This window comes from Pongo pygmaeus, chromosome 13 (genome assembly GCF_028885625.2).
Source record: "Pongo pygmaeus isolate AG05252 chromosome 13, NHGRI_mPonPyg2-v2.0_pri, whole genome shotgun sequence".
Taxonomy (NCBI): domain Eukaryota; kingdom Metazoa; phylum Chordata; class Mammalia; order Primates; family Hominidae; genus Pongo; species Pongo pygmaeus.
In genome coordinates this window covers 75,956,012-75,971,410 of record NC_072386.2, presented here as the reverse complement: position 1 = coordinate 75,971,410, position 15,399 = coordinate 75,956,012, and the positions used below count along the sequence as shown (strand labels likewise).

The following is a 15,399-nucleotide window of genomic DNA, read 5'->3' as shown; positions in this document are numbered from 1 at the left end:
TTGCCTTTTATTATTGAGGGGAGAGGGTTTGGGACAGCAGCTGCTAAAGCCAATAAAAAAATGACTGTCTTTTTTGCCTAGGCTGCCTGTCATCAGGCGTCTTCTCTACCTGACACTATTTCGTCCAGAAACAGTGATTGTGATTCTAGCTGCTGATTCTCCACACAGCCCTGGAGAGACCATCTCAGGTGGCTCTCATCTCCCTAGCTTTGCTAGCCTCGTTTTCCTCCTTGTTCCCCATGAGGTCATCCGCCCCCCCAAGCAGCTTCCTCATGTCCTCAGGATGAGAGCATTATCACTACCTGGAGTGCTTTTCCCTCTGTCATCTGAGCTTTTATGTGAACCTCCTCCAAGAAGGTTCTCAAGTGTTCACTCAGGCACAGTAGTGAGCACCGACTCTCCACTAGCCCTGAGCTTTCACAGGTCATCAAAGACAGTCCCAACCTCAGAGAGCTTCAAGTTGGCAAATGAGACACCAAGGAAGAGCATCGATTGCCATGGTAAGTGTTAGGAGCAGCTGGTGGTGATTGCATGCTCACTGCATGCCAGGAAGTGTTCTAATAAACATCATCTCAGCGATCGAGAACGCAGGTCTGACTACTGTCTTTTTCATAGATAAACCAAAACACAGCTTAAATAAAATAGCTAAGGTGGCCGAGTCAGAATCGTACGCTGTGTCTATGGCTCCAGATGCTGTGCTCCCAGCTGTTTGGCCATACTGCGTGTCCTGATAGAACCAACGGAGTGCGCTTCTAAAAAGGTAGCCTACAGGTTATGACCCCTGCGCCTAGTTGAAAGAGATTTGGGGAAGAGGGAAGACAGTGAATAGTACTAAAGAGGGTTGAAAAAACACAGAGGGCATGTTCTCACTCATAGGTGGGAATTGAACAATGAGAACACTTGGACACAGGGCAGGGAACATCACACACCAGGGCCTGTCGTGGGGGAGGGATATCCCTGGGGGAGGGATAGCATTAGGAGAAATACCTAATGTAAATGACGAGTTAATGGGTGCAGCACACCAACACGGCACATGTATACATATGTAACCTGCACGTTGTGCACATGTACCCTAGAACTTAAAGTATAATAAAAAGTAATAAAAACACAGAGTGAAGCTAAGCACTCAGGAGAATGAGGCCCGGAGAGGAGCAGTAAGGCTGGAGGGCGAGGTAGATGCCTGGGGCTTTTGGGCTTTCTGCAAGTTCTGTAGGCCTTGGGGCCACTGAAAGTGTTTAGGGGCACTCATTAGAAAATTGCATTTGGAAGTGTTTCCGTGGCCTGGACTAGGCTGGCTGACGAGGACAGGAAAAAGCTACTGCAAAGCCCGCTATAATAGGACCTGAGCAGGGACCCGTGAGAGAAAGGCTTAGGAGGCAAAAAGGATGGTACTCTCTCTATCCGTAGCCCAACCTCATCAGCCAGTGTTTTGTGACTCATTTCTATTTGTACAGGCAGTACTTGTACTGTTGATTGGTTTGGGTTCTTGTCTCGTACAATACTGAAAGGTTCTTGGAGACAGGAACACAATTGCTTCTTTAATGTTCATTTAGCATCGGGCAGGTCAGAATTATTTTTGCAAAATGACTCCATCCTACAGCCATGTCACACCATGTCATGCAAGCCTTAGCCCTCACCAGGAAGGTTCTGTCTGTTGCACCACATTCGTCCACATTCTACTCACAAACACTGGTCATTGTGTTAGGCGATTTGGTAGTGTCACTGGGTGATGTGTAGGCCGGCAGATCTGTCGCATAGCAGCAGATCTCAGGCTTTTCATGATTAGTTACAAGCCCACTCTTCCACATCAGGATGCTAAATTGAATGAATCAGGCCATGAGGACAGAGGCCTGCTGTGCTTCATTGTTGCAGGGCGCCTCCCAGCCTTCTGTCACCGGACCCACCAGAATGATTTTTTTTCTCAAACAGGAAAGGGTTGGGAACAATCCCTACAAGATCAGATGTCCCTAAGATTTCCAGTATTTCCTAGGTTTCACTCAGCAGGAAATACCTCAAAAAAAAAATGGCCTTTCTTGTCATGTTTTGATACCTGAGAAATCAGGAAATGGAAAAGCCTGTATTAAGCTGAGCTGTAAGCAACATCAGTATCTCATTTGAGCCTTAGAGCAGACGTGACATGGGCCAGACACAGCATCGACCCAAAATAAACCCAAATACAGCTCACCTGAGCTCAGTGCAGTCTGGGAGGCTGGCCTGGAAAGGTGTAGGTTTGGGGTGAGATATGCCTGGATTTGAATCATGGTTCCTGTCATTTTGTAGCCATGTAACCTGTAGAACAATCTCAGAATTTGGGAGGATGTGATGAGCTAACTACACATAAATGGCATCCTGCTAAGGGTAGACGTTTCATACGTTGTAGTTCTCGTCCCTTTTAGCCATTTTCTTGTGCAAAAAGGGATAATATGTTCATGGATTATCAATCAAAGCAAGAGCTTAGGGAAAGGGTTTCAACACAATTAGGGAGTTATTGTCCCATATTCAAATCTGGGGGAAATTTGCTGTATTTCCTTCCAATAAATGACCACAGTAACTTCTTTGAAAAGAACTATAAATTAATTTCAAATATAAACATTCAGAGAAATTTCATTCTCTTAGTAGCTGATTAACTATAGAGAAACCTGCCTTAATCGAGGAGCTGTTTTGAAAAGCTTATTTCCCAGTAGGAACTCAGTCTCCTGGTCCCAGGTGGGTCTCGTCAGACAAGAGAGGTAGGAGAGAGGGAGGTGCACCCTAGCCTCAGCCTCTATTGAAATACAGAGCCATGTGGTGGTTACATCACTGTGGACCCCCTTCCTCCCTTGCTGCTGTGCAGTGTTCAGGGAAGGCTTCATTTCACGCCAACCTTGAGCGGGGCAAGGGCTCTGTACCAGCGGTACTCAGCTTAAAACTAGCCTACTTTGACAGCCTTGGTGGGTTACTGCTTTTACTTCCACCAGCTAGTGATTACCAAACTTTTCATGATGAAGTGCCCATTTATTGGGCCAGGTGTGTTGGCTCAAGCCTGTAATCCCAGCACTTTGGGAGGCAAAAGTGGGCAGATCACCTGAGCCCTGGAGTTCAAGACCAGCCTAGGCAATGTGGCAAAATGCCGTCTCTACAAAAAATACAAAAATTAGCTGGTCGTGGTGGTACATGGTTGTAGTCCCAGTTACTGAGGAGACCGAGGTGAGAGGATCACTTGAGCCCAGGAGGTAGAGGTTGCAGTGAGCCAAGATTGTACTACTGCACTCCAGCCTGGATGACAGAGCGAGACCCTGTCTCAAAAAAAAGAATAAAAAATGAAGTACTCGTTTATTGTTCTCCATGGATTCTATGTCTTGAAGCAGTCCTCAAACTTTAAGGTACAAATAAGTCACCCGGGGGTCTTATTAAAAAGCAGATTCTTGGTCGGGCGCAGTAGGTAGCTCACGCCTGTAATCCAGCACTTTGGGAGGCTAAGGCGAGTGGATCACTTGAGGTCAGGAGTTCTAGACCAGCCTGGCCAATATGGTGAAACCCCGTCTCTACTAAAAATACACAAAAATTAGCCAGGCATGGTGGTGGGCGCCTGTAGTCCCAGCTATGCAGGAGGCTGAGGCAGGAGAATCACTTGAACCTGGGAGGTGGGGAGGTTGCAGTGACATGAGATGGCGCCACTGCATTCCAGCCTGAGTGACGGAGTAAAACTCTGTCTCAAAAAAAAAAAAAAAAAAAGTAGATTCTATAACAAAGGTCCAGGGCAGAGCCTGAGATTCTGCATTCGTAGCAAAGGCCCAAGTGAAGCCAGTGCTGTAGCTCTGCAGACCACCTTTGAATGGCAGGCTTTTGAAATATTTTCTCATTGGAAGAATCTTCTGTATTTATTAAATTCTGCTTAAAATTATTAACTTTCTTGTACATCCATGTTCATAACAGCATTATTCACAATAGCCAAAAGGTAGGAACAACCCAGGTGTCCATTGACAGGGAGGGGACAGGGGGTGAGAAATTAATTTCATGGACACAGAGTCAGTTGGAAAAGATGAAAAAGCTCTGGAGATGGAAGGCAGTGCAGGTGGCACAACAATGTGAATGTACTGAATGCCACGGAACTGTGTACCTAAAACGGGTTAACACAGTAAGCTTCATGTTATGGATATGTTGCCACAGTGTTCACGAGTTATTAACTCAATCAGACTATTTAAATACCCAGTAGATTGCATTCTGGGGAAATGGCTGTTTCAGGAAAATTTTCAGTGATTGCCACAAGGACCTCCCATGGGTGGGGACGGAGTCTGGAGCACAGCTGCATGGCTCATGGAGAGAATTTGCACAGCCAGGTAGCCCCCGGTCCACTTCTCCCCGTATCTGGCCAGGTGCAAAGAGCATAGCTCTACCTCCTATTATCTCTCTCAATTTCTTATTTGCACTTTACCCATGTCTATAGAAGGAAAAACTTGACTGATTAGAAATTACATTCACGGCGCCTGTAGTCCCAGCTACTCAAGAGGCTGAAGCAGGAGAATGGCGTGAACCCGGGAGGCAGAGCTTGCAGTGAGCTGAGATCGCGCCACTGCACTCCAGCCTGGGCAACAGAGCGAGACTCCGTCTCAAAAAAAAAAAAAAAAAAAAAATTATATTCACGCCAGCCTGGGCAACATGGCAAAACCCCATCTCTACAGAAAAATACATAAATTAGCCCGGCGTGTGCCTGGGGTCCCAGCCACAAGCTGAGGCAGAAAAAAAAGTAGCCACTCAGCTACTCAATGTTCACTCTTTAAAAATGCTTTTCCATCATCCTCCATCGTCTCCCACCCCCCCACCAAGCAACAAGATAATTCCCCATCACTTGAAATCATATAGCTGTTTATGTGACCTTGAGGATGTGCACATGTCACAATGGACAGTCACTTAACACTAAGCAATGACACATGCTAGGAGTGGGGCTGGGCCTTGGGGCTGCTGGATGAATGAGACTCAGCCTCTGCCCTGGGAGTGCAGAGACTCAAGACAGATATGACCATGTGAAGAGACAACTGTAAAACAAGTGGTAAGTGCAGCTACAGCCATAGCCACGGGGCACTGTGAGACCGCAGAGCAGTGAAAGCTAAGCCAGTCTAGGCTTGGCAAGGAGAGACAGAGTGAGGTGGGCAGTGGCTAGGGCGGGAAGATCAGAGCTGGGAGGTGAGATGGGATTTGGGTTTATCTTTACCAATAAGGATGAGGAGCCTGTTTCATCTTCCTCCAGGCAGGTCACAGAAGCTGGAACCAGTTGATCGTGCCAAGCCTGTAGACTCCCTCATCCCTTCCAGCCTTCAACACTGATAGCCCTGCCCTCTCTCCCCAGCCTCAGTGCCTTCATCCTCCCCCGTGTTCCCATGGATGCTTGGTCCTGACTTTGCACCCTTCCCTCACACCCAGTGTCCTTTCTTTTTCCTCTGCCACTTGGGAGGCTGATGGGAGGATCACCTGAGCCTGGGAGGTTGAGGCTGCAGTGACCTGTGTTCACACCACTGCACTCCAGCTGGGGTGACAGAGTGAGAGCCTATCTCAAAGAAAAAAAAAAAAATCGCTGCTCTGTATGATACTATCAAAGTGGATATATGTGATTGCACATTGTGAAATCTCATAGAATGCACAACACCAAGAATGGACCATAATGTAAACTGTGGAGTATGGGCTTTAGTTAGTAACCATGCATTGATATCGGCTCATCAAGTGTAACAAACATACCACACAAACATAAGTAGTGAAAAAAAAAAGGGGAAGCTGTGTGTATGGTGCAGGGAAGGGGGGTTGTGGGAATATTGTACTTTCTAACCAATTCTAAAATAGCTCTAAAGTTTAAGTATATTAATTTTTTTAAAAAGTCTTTCGTTAAATTAGCAATATAATAGTTGCTTACCCAAGAAAATTCAGGTTTTCAAATATTGCGTTTTAAAAGCAATTATTTCCTGATGTGAGGGTGATCTGGCTGCAACATCTGTCACCCCACTGATGGCCAGGGTTAATTTGTCTGATTTGGCTGGCTAGGTGGGCTTCTCCTTCCTCCCTCATCACTCCACATGCGTCCTTCCAGACGCTGCGGACGACCTTCCCCAACAGAGGAGGGCCGTTCTTTGGTCAAGGGTATATGAGTAGCTGCACTCCCCTGCTAGAACCTCCAAACAAGCTCTCTAAAAGTAATTACTTCAAAGGAAGGATTAAGAGTTTCATCCTCTATGACAAATTAATTTTTCCTTTTTTTTTTTTTTGAGACAAAGTCTCACTCTGTCACCCAGGCTGGAGTGCAATGGCGCAATCTCGGCTCACTGCAACCTCCGCCTCCCGGGTTCAAGTGATTCTCCTGCCTCAGCCTCCCGAGTAGCTGGGACTACCGGCGCCCACCACCATGCCCAGCTAATTTTTGTATTGTTAGTAGAGACAGGGTTTCACCGTGTTAGCCAGGATGGTCTTGATCTCCTGACCCCATGATCTGCTCCCCTTGGCCTCCCAAAGTGCTGGGATTATGGGTGTGAGCCACCGCACCCATCCTACAAAAATTTTAGTAATAAAGATTGTCCTTAATAGTTGAGTGTGCACAGCTGTAAAACCCACACAAGAAAGCAATCTGGCCTCCGCGTCTAATATCTGCTCAAGATTGATGAGCTCTCTCCCACTCCACGTTAGCACCAGATGGGTTGTTTGAGCTGCCCACACCACTCATTCCCTGAAGCCATCGTGACTGGACACTGTCACCTTTGTCATCCATTGTGTTGGTATATAAATTCACTCAACTGATCTGTTCCTGGCCAAGACCACAGACTTCCCCTCTCTTTGAGGAGCTAAGTCTGATTGTCATATTTTCAGTTCTGATGGTTATATCAGCAGTAGCAAATTGTATTCCCTGTCAATCAATCGTGTTGTCAATTCACCCTCTGACAACTAAAGCAGAAGGCCTAAAATTACTGAGTGCCTACTCTGTGCCAGCTGCCATGCCAGACAAGCAGCTCCCCTGGGAAGACAGACAGACTCACGGGTAAAGGATCAAGGAAATCAGCCAGGAAAGTCCATTAGGCATTTTGGGGAAAGACCAGGCAGGAGCTAATGAAGTCTAGATGAAAAGTGACAGCTGAGAGAACTGAAAAAGGGGCAGATGTTGTCTTGTTTGGCTTGATGGAGCCTCCAGCTGATTACAAGTGAAAGCCAGGAGGGAGGAGTTTAAAAGGCCTGCTGTTCTGCAGGGGAATCTTCAGGTTCCTATGGGCTCTCGTCTCCTTCCCAAGGAGTCTTCTCACTTAGACTAGCACTCCCAAAGCATGGAACCCAGTAATCGCTGCAGTGAGCCACAGGTGCTTTGGGGTTTCAGAAGAAAAAGCAATCTGTTGGCCTAAAGGAAGAAGCAGAGGCAAAATCAATATAAGTAGAGAGCTTATTTGAGCCAAGTTTGAGGACTGCAACCCTGGGGACATTGATTCAAGTTGCCCAGAATATATGCTCCAATCAGCAATTGTAAGTGGGTTTTTAAAGGGAAAAAGGGGGTAGTTCTAAAGTTGTTTACCAAGTATTTACGTTGGTTCATTAAAATACCGTAAGCTTCTTTTTTCTTCTTCTTCTTCTTGAGACAAGGTTTCCCCCTGTGTTGCCCAGGCTGGTCTTGAACTCCTGTACTCAAGTGATCTATCACCTCAGCCTCCCGTGTAGCTGGGATTACAGGTGCATGCCACAGTGACTCACTCAAAATAGTATAAGCTATTGACTGGCTATGCGTTGTTCTTTGGATCACAAATTCCAAAAAAATGAAGATATGGGTGAGGGTCACATTGTGCAACTCATAGCATTTTAGGTAATGTATCAGCTAGTCTGGAAACTACAGGCAATAGAAGAAAAATACAAAATGCCTTTAAACAATTAACCGTGGACATAGGGTTAATGAGACTCTCCTGTCTCTCTGATAAATTTTGCATTCCTCAGATTCTTCCGACTGCTCTGAGCTACTTTCCTTTCCCAAATGAAACAGTTGTAGTCACACTTCATAAATTGAAAATAACATAGTAATGATTTCCCAGAAATCTCATTTTGTTCCTAATAGCTCCTGCATATTTAAATGTTGAGCATTTTCCACGAAGATGACATTAATCAAATGTTCTTAAATAACATTCAATTAGCAGGATATAGTTCATTCTGGTTAATATATTTTTCACAACATTTGCTTATTTCTGTTTAGTAAGTCTACAATCTTTATCATTGCTATTGGGTTATATTAGATTGAATCAGTGGCTCAAAGGTATTCATTGAAACCTAAAATAATGATGGCGACAGTAGTGGATATTCCACACATCAGAATCATCTGTGAACACACATAGTGCTCACGATTCCAGAATGATGTAGGATGGCAACCAGGACTCACTGGGTCAAGCAAATCTGCAGGTATGATGATCTTACATAAGCAGCTGAAGAGTGAAAGTAAGAAGTGAGAAGACAGTAGTGGATATTTCATGCATCAGAATCATCTATGAATGCATATTGCACTCATGATTCTAGAATGATGTAGAATGGCAACCAGGACTCACTGCGTCAAGCAAAGCTGCACTTGTGATGATTTTACAGAGGCAGCTGAAAAGTGAAAGTGAGTAAGAAATGCCACAATGAACATCTGAAAAACGTGTTAGATTGAATCAAAGTTCTCCTTCCCCAAGTCCCCTGAGCAAAGTATAAGACCTGGCCAGATGAGCTTATTATGGCTCAGAAAACAACACCCCTGTAGGAGCCAAGGGAAAAATGGCCTTTTTGCCCTCAGAAGGCTTGCTGAAAAAAATAACTCACAAAAGGCAGATTCATTGGAGAAAAGGCATACGAATTTATGTATGTGCACATAGGAAAGAACCACAGAATGATTGCTCCAAATGCCCAGTGGGGTACAGAAGCTTACATACCATCTTGAGGTTACCAAGAGAATGGGAGCTCAGCGAATGGCCCAAAACAAATTATGGTGGTAAATGAGGTTATGGTGCATGACAGGTTATGGCAGGGAGAGAAGAGGAGGCCTGGCTAGCAAAGGTGGTCTTGCTATGTAGATGAAACCTCACAGGTAGCAGCCTTCAGAAAGAATAGATGGTAAATGTTTCCCACCTTCAAAGGTGTCAAACTCTCAGTTAATCTTTCCTACATCAAACAAGGGAAGGCTCAGAAGAAGCCAGGCTGCATCAAGGCAGATTCTGTATGATGCAAATCTCCCCACGAAAGACAACTTTGCAGGGCTACTTCTGTTTGCTGGCTCTCTGAACAGACACCTCAAAATATATCAAAGAAGGATATTTTGGGGGTAAAATATTTTTATTTCTGTCAGTCCTACTTTGAAACTTTAAAAAACTTTCACATATTAAAATCCGTGTTATGATGGCTTTGGAGAGATTTGGGTTAGAAGTTGTTAGATAGAGATAGGCAAAGGAGTGGGAAAAATTTGGGACAAGCAAAAGAGCAAATTTAAATATATTGTCCATATATTCTTGAATTAGTCTCATTTCTTTTTTGTTTTCTTTTTTTTTTTTTCTGAGACAGCGTCTCACTCTGTCAGGCTGGAGTGCAGTGGTGTGATCTTGGCTCACTGCAACCTCCACCTCCTGGGTTCAAGCCATCCTCCCACCTAAGCCTCCTCAGTAGCTGGGACTACAGGCATGCATCACCACACCCAGCTAATTTTTGTATTTTTGGAAGAGACGGGGTTTCACCATGTTTGCCAGGCTGGCTGGCTGGTCTCAAACTCCTGGCCTCAGATGATCCACCCATGTTGGCCTTCCAAAGTGCTAGGATGCTAGGATTACAGGTGTGAGCCACTGTGCCTGGTCAAGTCTCTTAGTTCTGAGAATAGATCAGTTCAGTTAAACCATTTTCTCCCATTTCAGAAGACGGCATTGCAGATGGGCTAGGCCTCTCTATACAATGCAGGTAAACAGATCTTTAATAAGAGGCATTTCTATGGAAACAGAAGAAAAACAAAGATTAATGTCTGGAGTGGTCTATCTATAAACTAGTTGTTCTAGAGTTTCTCAAGTATCATCAGATTGCAGTAGCAATCTGACAGATTTTTCTGGTTTATAGTTCAAGTCAGGTGTTCAAGCAAACTTTCTGAGTAGTTTACACAGCAGCAGACATGAAGACTGTTTATATATAAGTTGCTGTGGTGATTTTTCTCAAAGTTTATACCAGATTGTTTAGCATAAGTTTGCAGAGCTCTAAGAAGAGCAGAGTTTTAATTTCTAATAATTCCAAGTCAGCAAAATGAGATAAAAATCTGAAAATATTACTTTGGAGACTTGTTGCCAGCAAAGAATTCAGCATTCAGTCCAAACCGGAGGCAAATAATCAAAATGCAAAAACAATGGACAAGGTAAGAATCTAACAAGTATACTACAGTTTTCTTCTGAAACATAATTTTTCTCTCTGCAGTTCCCCATTTCTACCAAGGTTAAAATATAATAGGACCAATTTATTTGCAAAATAAGTTGCAGTCTTTTTTTTTTTTTTCGAAATGGAGTCTCGCTCTGCCTCCCAGGCTGGAGTGCAATGGCACTATCTCGGCTCACTGCAACCTCCTCCTCCCAGGTTCACGCCTTTCTCCTGCCTCAGCCTCACGAGTAGCTGGGACTACAGACACATGCCGTTATGCCCAGCTAACTTTTTGTATTTTTAGTAAAGACAGGGTTTCATCATGTTAGACAGGATGGTCTTTATCTCCTAACCTCATGATCTACCCGCCTTGGCCCCCCAAAGGGCTGGGATTACAGGCATGAGCCACCACACCTGGCCAAATTGTAGTCTTATTATACTTGCTGATTTATTGCATAAAGTGAAGCAAGAGCTGGGCACTGTGGCTTGGTACTATAATCCCAATTACTTGAGAGGCTGAAGTGGGAAGATCTCTTGAGCACAAGAGTTTAAGGCTTCAGTGAGCCATGATCGTGCCACTGCACTCCAGGCAGAGTGACACAGAGCAGGATCCCATGTCTTTAAAAAACAAAAAAGTGTAGCAAGAATAATGATTGGTTGGTTGGTTATATGGGCTCTTTTAAAGTTGGCTTTTCTGGGGCTTTTTCATAAAGAATTTCAAATTAGTCTTTTAAAAGCCTCTTGAAACTAGGAACCTTAGCCAGTGATTCACCATCAAACTGTGCCTGTAATACCTGTATGATTTGGGTTAATTCCTCTCTTCTAGAAGTCCCCAAAATATTTTGAGTTTCTTGGACCTGTCAGAAAGTAACATTCTTTACTTATTGCAAGTTCAGGAACCTTGTAAAGAAACTGTAGACAAGATACCAGGCCAGTCTTTCCAAAGGGCTTTTTATCAGCTACATAAATTCAACCTTGATTCCTCAAAGCAGTCTGCTCATATCCAAAACTACGTCATTCCAGTGAAAGTCTTGGTAAAATAACCAGTGTATTCAATTATGTCCATTACAAAAGAAAATGGGTTCTTATTGAATTTTTGCAAATAACTGTAATGCCATAAATTAAGGATACTCACAAATAGTTTCCAAATTTTGAAGAAATCAGGTGGAGAGAAAGGTAAATGTTTCAGTTTTTCTCACAAAAGTGTACTTTACCCAATAGCTTAAAAAAAAAAAAAGTTTTCTTAACTCTGGAAAACAAAACCTAAAAAGCATCAGCAATGTTTCAAACAAAAAGTCATAGAAAAGCATTTCAGTTGTCTATCAGTTCAGCTCCAGGTAATTAACTTTTATTTTGCTTGATGTTGGGTTAGAAATCTTCATGAATCTGTAAGATTTGTATTTAGAATTCTGGAAGTTTTTACCGAATCCAATGGTAGGATCTCTAAAGTTATCAGGAACCTGTACTCAAGAGTACTTACCAACACATATCTGAATTTTAGGCATCTCATACAATTTGGGGACAAATATTAGTAACAACACATTTATACAAACATAACTAAAAACTGTTAAACACCATTTCTTATTTGATAATGCTTCCTGAATGATTTTTACACACCAATTAAGCCTAATATATCAATCTTGGACTTCCAGGGGCCCCAATAGTAAAAAAGTTCATTTGAGGTCAAGAAGATTGAGTTTAGAATTTAAAATTTGTTTTAGGGAAGTTTGTCAAATATCAAAGGTTTAAAACACTTGATCAGAATAGGATAACAGGTCACTGTAAAATAAGTCATTTGTCTAGCCAAAGTGATAATTTAAAGATTTCAAAAAGCAAAAATCTTTACTTTTTGGTGGAGAAGAGACTCAATTTTCCAAACAATCAAAAGGCCAAATAAAGGGCCAGGTGTGGGGGCTCACACTTGTAATCCCAGCAATTTGGGAGGCTGAGGCCGGCAGATCATTTGAGGTCAGGAGTTTGAGACCAGCTGGCCAACATGGTGAAACCCCATCTCTACCAAAAATACAAAAATTAGCTGGTTGTGGTGGCACACACTTGTAATCCCAGCTACTTGGAAAGCTGAGGCAGGAGGATCACTTGAACCCAGGAGGCAGAGGTTGCAGTGAGCCAAGGTGGTGCCACTGCACCACAGCCTGGGCAACAGAGTGAGACTCCATCTCAAAACAAAACAACAAAAAAGACCAAATAACGACAGCATGAGACCAACAGAATCTGTCTAAGAATCTGTCTCGTCTTCTCTCTTCTCCCCCTCTTCTCTCTCTCTCTCTCTCTGTCTCGTGTGTGTGTGTAGTTTACCCAAAAGCTAAAGAAAAACCTTTTACTATCTCTTGTTAATACTACCTGGAAATCTTGTTTAAAAGAGGAAAACGAATTTTACCTTTGCATCAGTGTATTATTAATGCTAAAACTAACTTTAATAAAACCTGATAAACAGATCCATTCAATTGTAATCAGTTTTGACCACACGTGATAAGGTTTCCATAAACTTTTTATAACCTCTTACAATTTTTTTATTCTTTCTTTCTCCAATTTTTTATTTCCATTTAGGTTTATCTATTTTTTACTCCTTAAATTAAAAAAAAACTTTCAAAACCTCTAAACTGACAAAATTATATTCCCTATAACAAAAACCATATTCTCGTGATGTTGTATAATTTTTTCCCAAAACCACATTCTACTTTTCTTATTACACTTTGCATACAAAATTGTTTATCTTATACTTGGTGGTTTTAGTTTATATATATATTAATTACAAAGTTAACTCTTAGAAACCCTAATTTTCAGTGAAAATCCTAGAAAGTAAGCAATTTTAACTGTTAGTCACATACTACAATTTATGATACACATTTTATTATTTTTAGAAACATAGACTTTCTAATGAAACAGTTTTTCATTGTGAAACAGGACATATTTACTAACAGATCTAAATAAGTTTTATTTCTCTAAAATAGGAAGCCAAAAGTATAGGAGATTAAACTCATATTTAATCATTAATGTCTCGGCATTATATCATATTTGGATATCATCTAGATAGTTAATGAATATCCATTATTTAATTTAGCTTAGCAAAACTCTAGGAGTTTTTATTACCAAAAAGGTTTGAGAAAACTTTTCCAAGTAAACATGTTCTAAAAAACAATTATTATTAAACATTTGGCCAGCTGCAGTGGCTCACACCTGTAGTCTCAGCTATTTGGTAGGGTGAGGCAGGAGGATTGCCTGAGCCCAGGAGTTTGAGGCTGCTATGAGCTATGACTGCTTCTGTGAATAGCCACTTCACTCCACCCTGGGCAAAATAGCAAGACTCTGTCTTTTAATAAAAAAGGAAGATTAAAAATTTGTATGCCTTTTTCACAATTCGTTTTCAACTACCCTTCTGAGGGTAAAGGAGAAGCTTTCCCTTTGTTCCTACAATACCACTGAAACTTCTGATTGATTAAATAAACAAACACAGTAACATTCTAATAAACCAGCAGAGTTTCTCCGTAACAAAAACAACAAAGAATTACCTTCTAGGACAAAACTGATTTCATTGCTAAATAAAATAAAGATAAAAATGTCCAACACATTATTCAAATGTCTTACTTATTGAAACACAAACAGATGAATATTACATTACTGTAAAGAATCATAAACCTGGCTACAGAGTTAATCATGTATGTTCTACTTAGAGAAAAATACAATGAGCTATTGGCCAAACAGCTTTATCAAAGATCTTATTGTATAAACATGGTACTGTTGGGGCTCAGAAACCAATACCCCAAAATATGGCCCTTTGACATGCTGAATGGAAGAAATCTCAAGGCTTCTGTGACCTTTCCCATGTGCTGTCTCTCAATTCTGTATGACCCCCAAAGCACAGGCTAAAGTTGTTCTCTGAAGTTCCCTTACCTGCCTGGAGTCCAGATTTGCCAAAGAAAACAATTACCTCCAAATCCTGTCCCTGAGTTTTCATTAACTGAACTCATGTCACATGAAGAAAGACTGTCTCTCAAGAGCAAAAGAAAAACAAAGTTTAAAAAGAAAAAAACATTAAAGTCTGTCAACACACTTAGACTTTTGTCAGAAACCATTGTCTGCTCTGTGTGTCCAACAGACTCTGTCCCAGGCCATTGTACATTCTTCAAGCCCATAGAATTCTGCCCTCTCAAATCTTTTACTGTCCCCATAAAATAATCCACACTGCTCCATCACCCTTGCCCCCAAGAAGACGAACATATAACCATCTGTACCCCATTGAGTGGTAGGGTAATCACTGTGATTTTCCCCCTATGTACTCTAGTAAATTTCTATGCCATTTCTCCTATCAATCTGCCTTTTGTCAGTTGATTTTTCAGCTTAACTTCAGAGAGCAAAGGGGAAGTTGGCCAAGTGCAGTGGCTCATGCCTGTAATCCCAGCACTGTGGGAAGCTGAGGCAGGCAGATTGCTTGAAGTCAGGAGTTCAAGACCAGCCTGGCCAACACAGTGAAACCCTATCTTTACTATAAAGAAAAATAAGTCGAGTGTGGTGGTGCACACTTGTAATCCCAGCTACTCAGGAGGCTAAGGCAGAAGAATTGCTTGAACTCGGGAGATGGAGGTTGCAGTGAGCCAAAATCGCGCCACTGCCCTCCAACCTGGGTGACAGATTAAGACCCTGTCTCAAAAAAAAAAAAAAAAAAAAAAAAAAAGACGGGAGACGTTTTCCTTTGGCCTCTACCGTTTGACAATATACAATGTGACAAAGCATCTACAATAGCAAATGTGAGCTAGTTTACTGCTTTTGATGCATATTGTATATACACACGAAGAAGAAAGACACAACAATGCTTTGTTCTCTTTGTCACCAGTTACTGTGGGAGATGGTTTGTAGGCTGAAACAGATGCCCAAATTCTCCTACCAAAGGAACATCTGGAAGGGAACAGGAAGGAAGGCTCCTGCTCTGAAAAGAAAGGAACAGTCTCTGAATGGCTGTCCACACTCTGTCTTACTCCCAGGGAGCCCTTTCTTCGTTGTGATTTAGTTTTAGAAGACACTGTGAAAACTGAA

At 42.3% G+C, this 15,399-nt stretch overlaps 1 protein-coding gene across 7 annotated transcripts in view; it reads left to right on the top strand.

The window, feature by feature from the left end:
• The first annotated feature begins 4,886 nt into the window (after positions 1-4,886).
• C13H9orf153 (chromosome 13 C9orf153 homolog) overlaps positions 4,887-15,399 on the top strand; it is a 50,661-nt gene continuing 40,148 nt past the window's right edge. For 2 of the 7 annotated variants that reach the window (XM_054502464.1, XM_054502465.1), the window contains exon 1: positions 4,913-5,029. The gene's annotated coding sequence lies outside the window, so the exon portion shown is untranslated. Of the gene's footprint in view, positions 5,030-15,399 lie in introns of all 7 variants that reach the window. The other 5 variants (XM_054502466.1, XM_054502463.1, XM_054502462.1 and 2 more) reach the window with 5 other exon arrangements.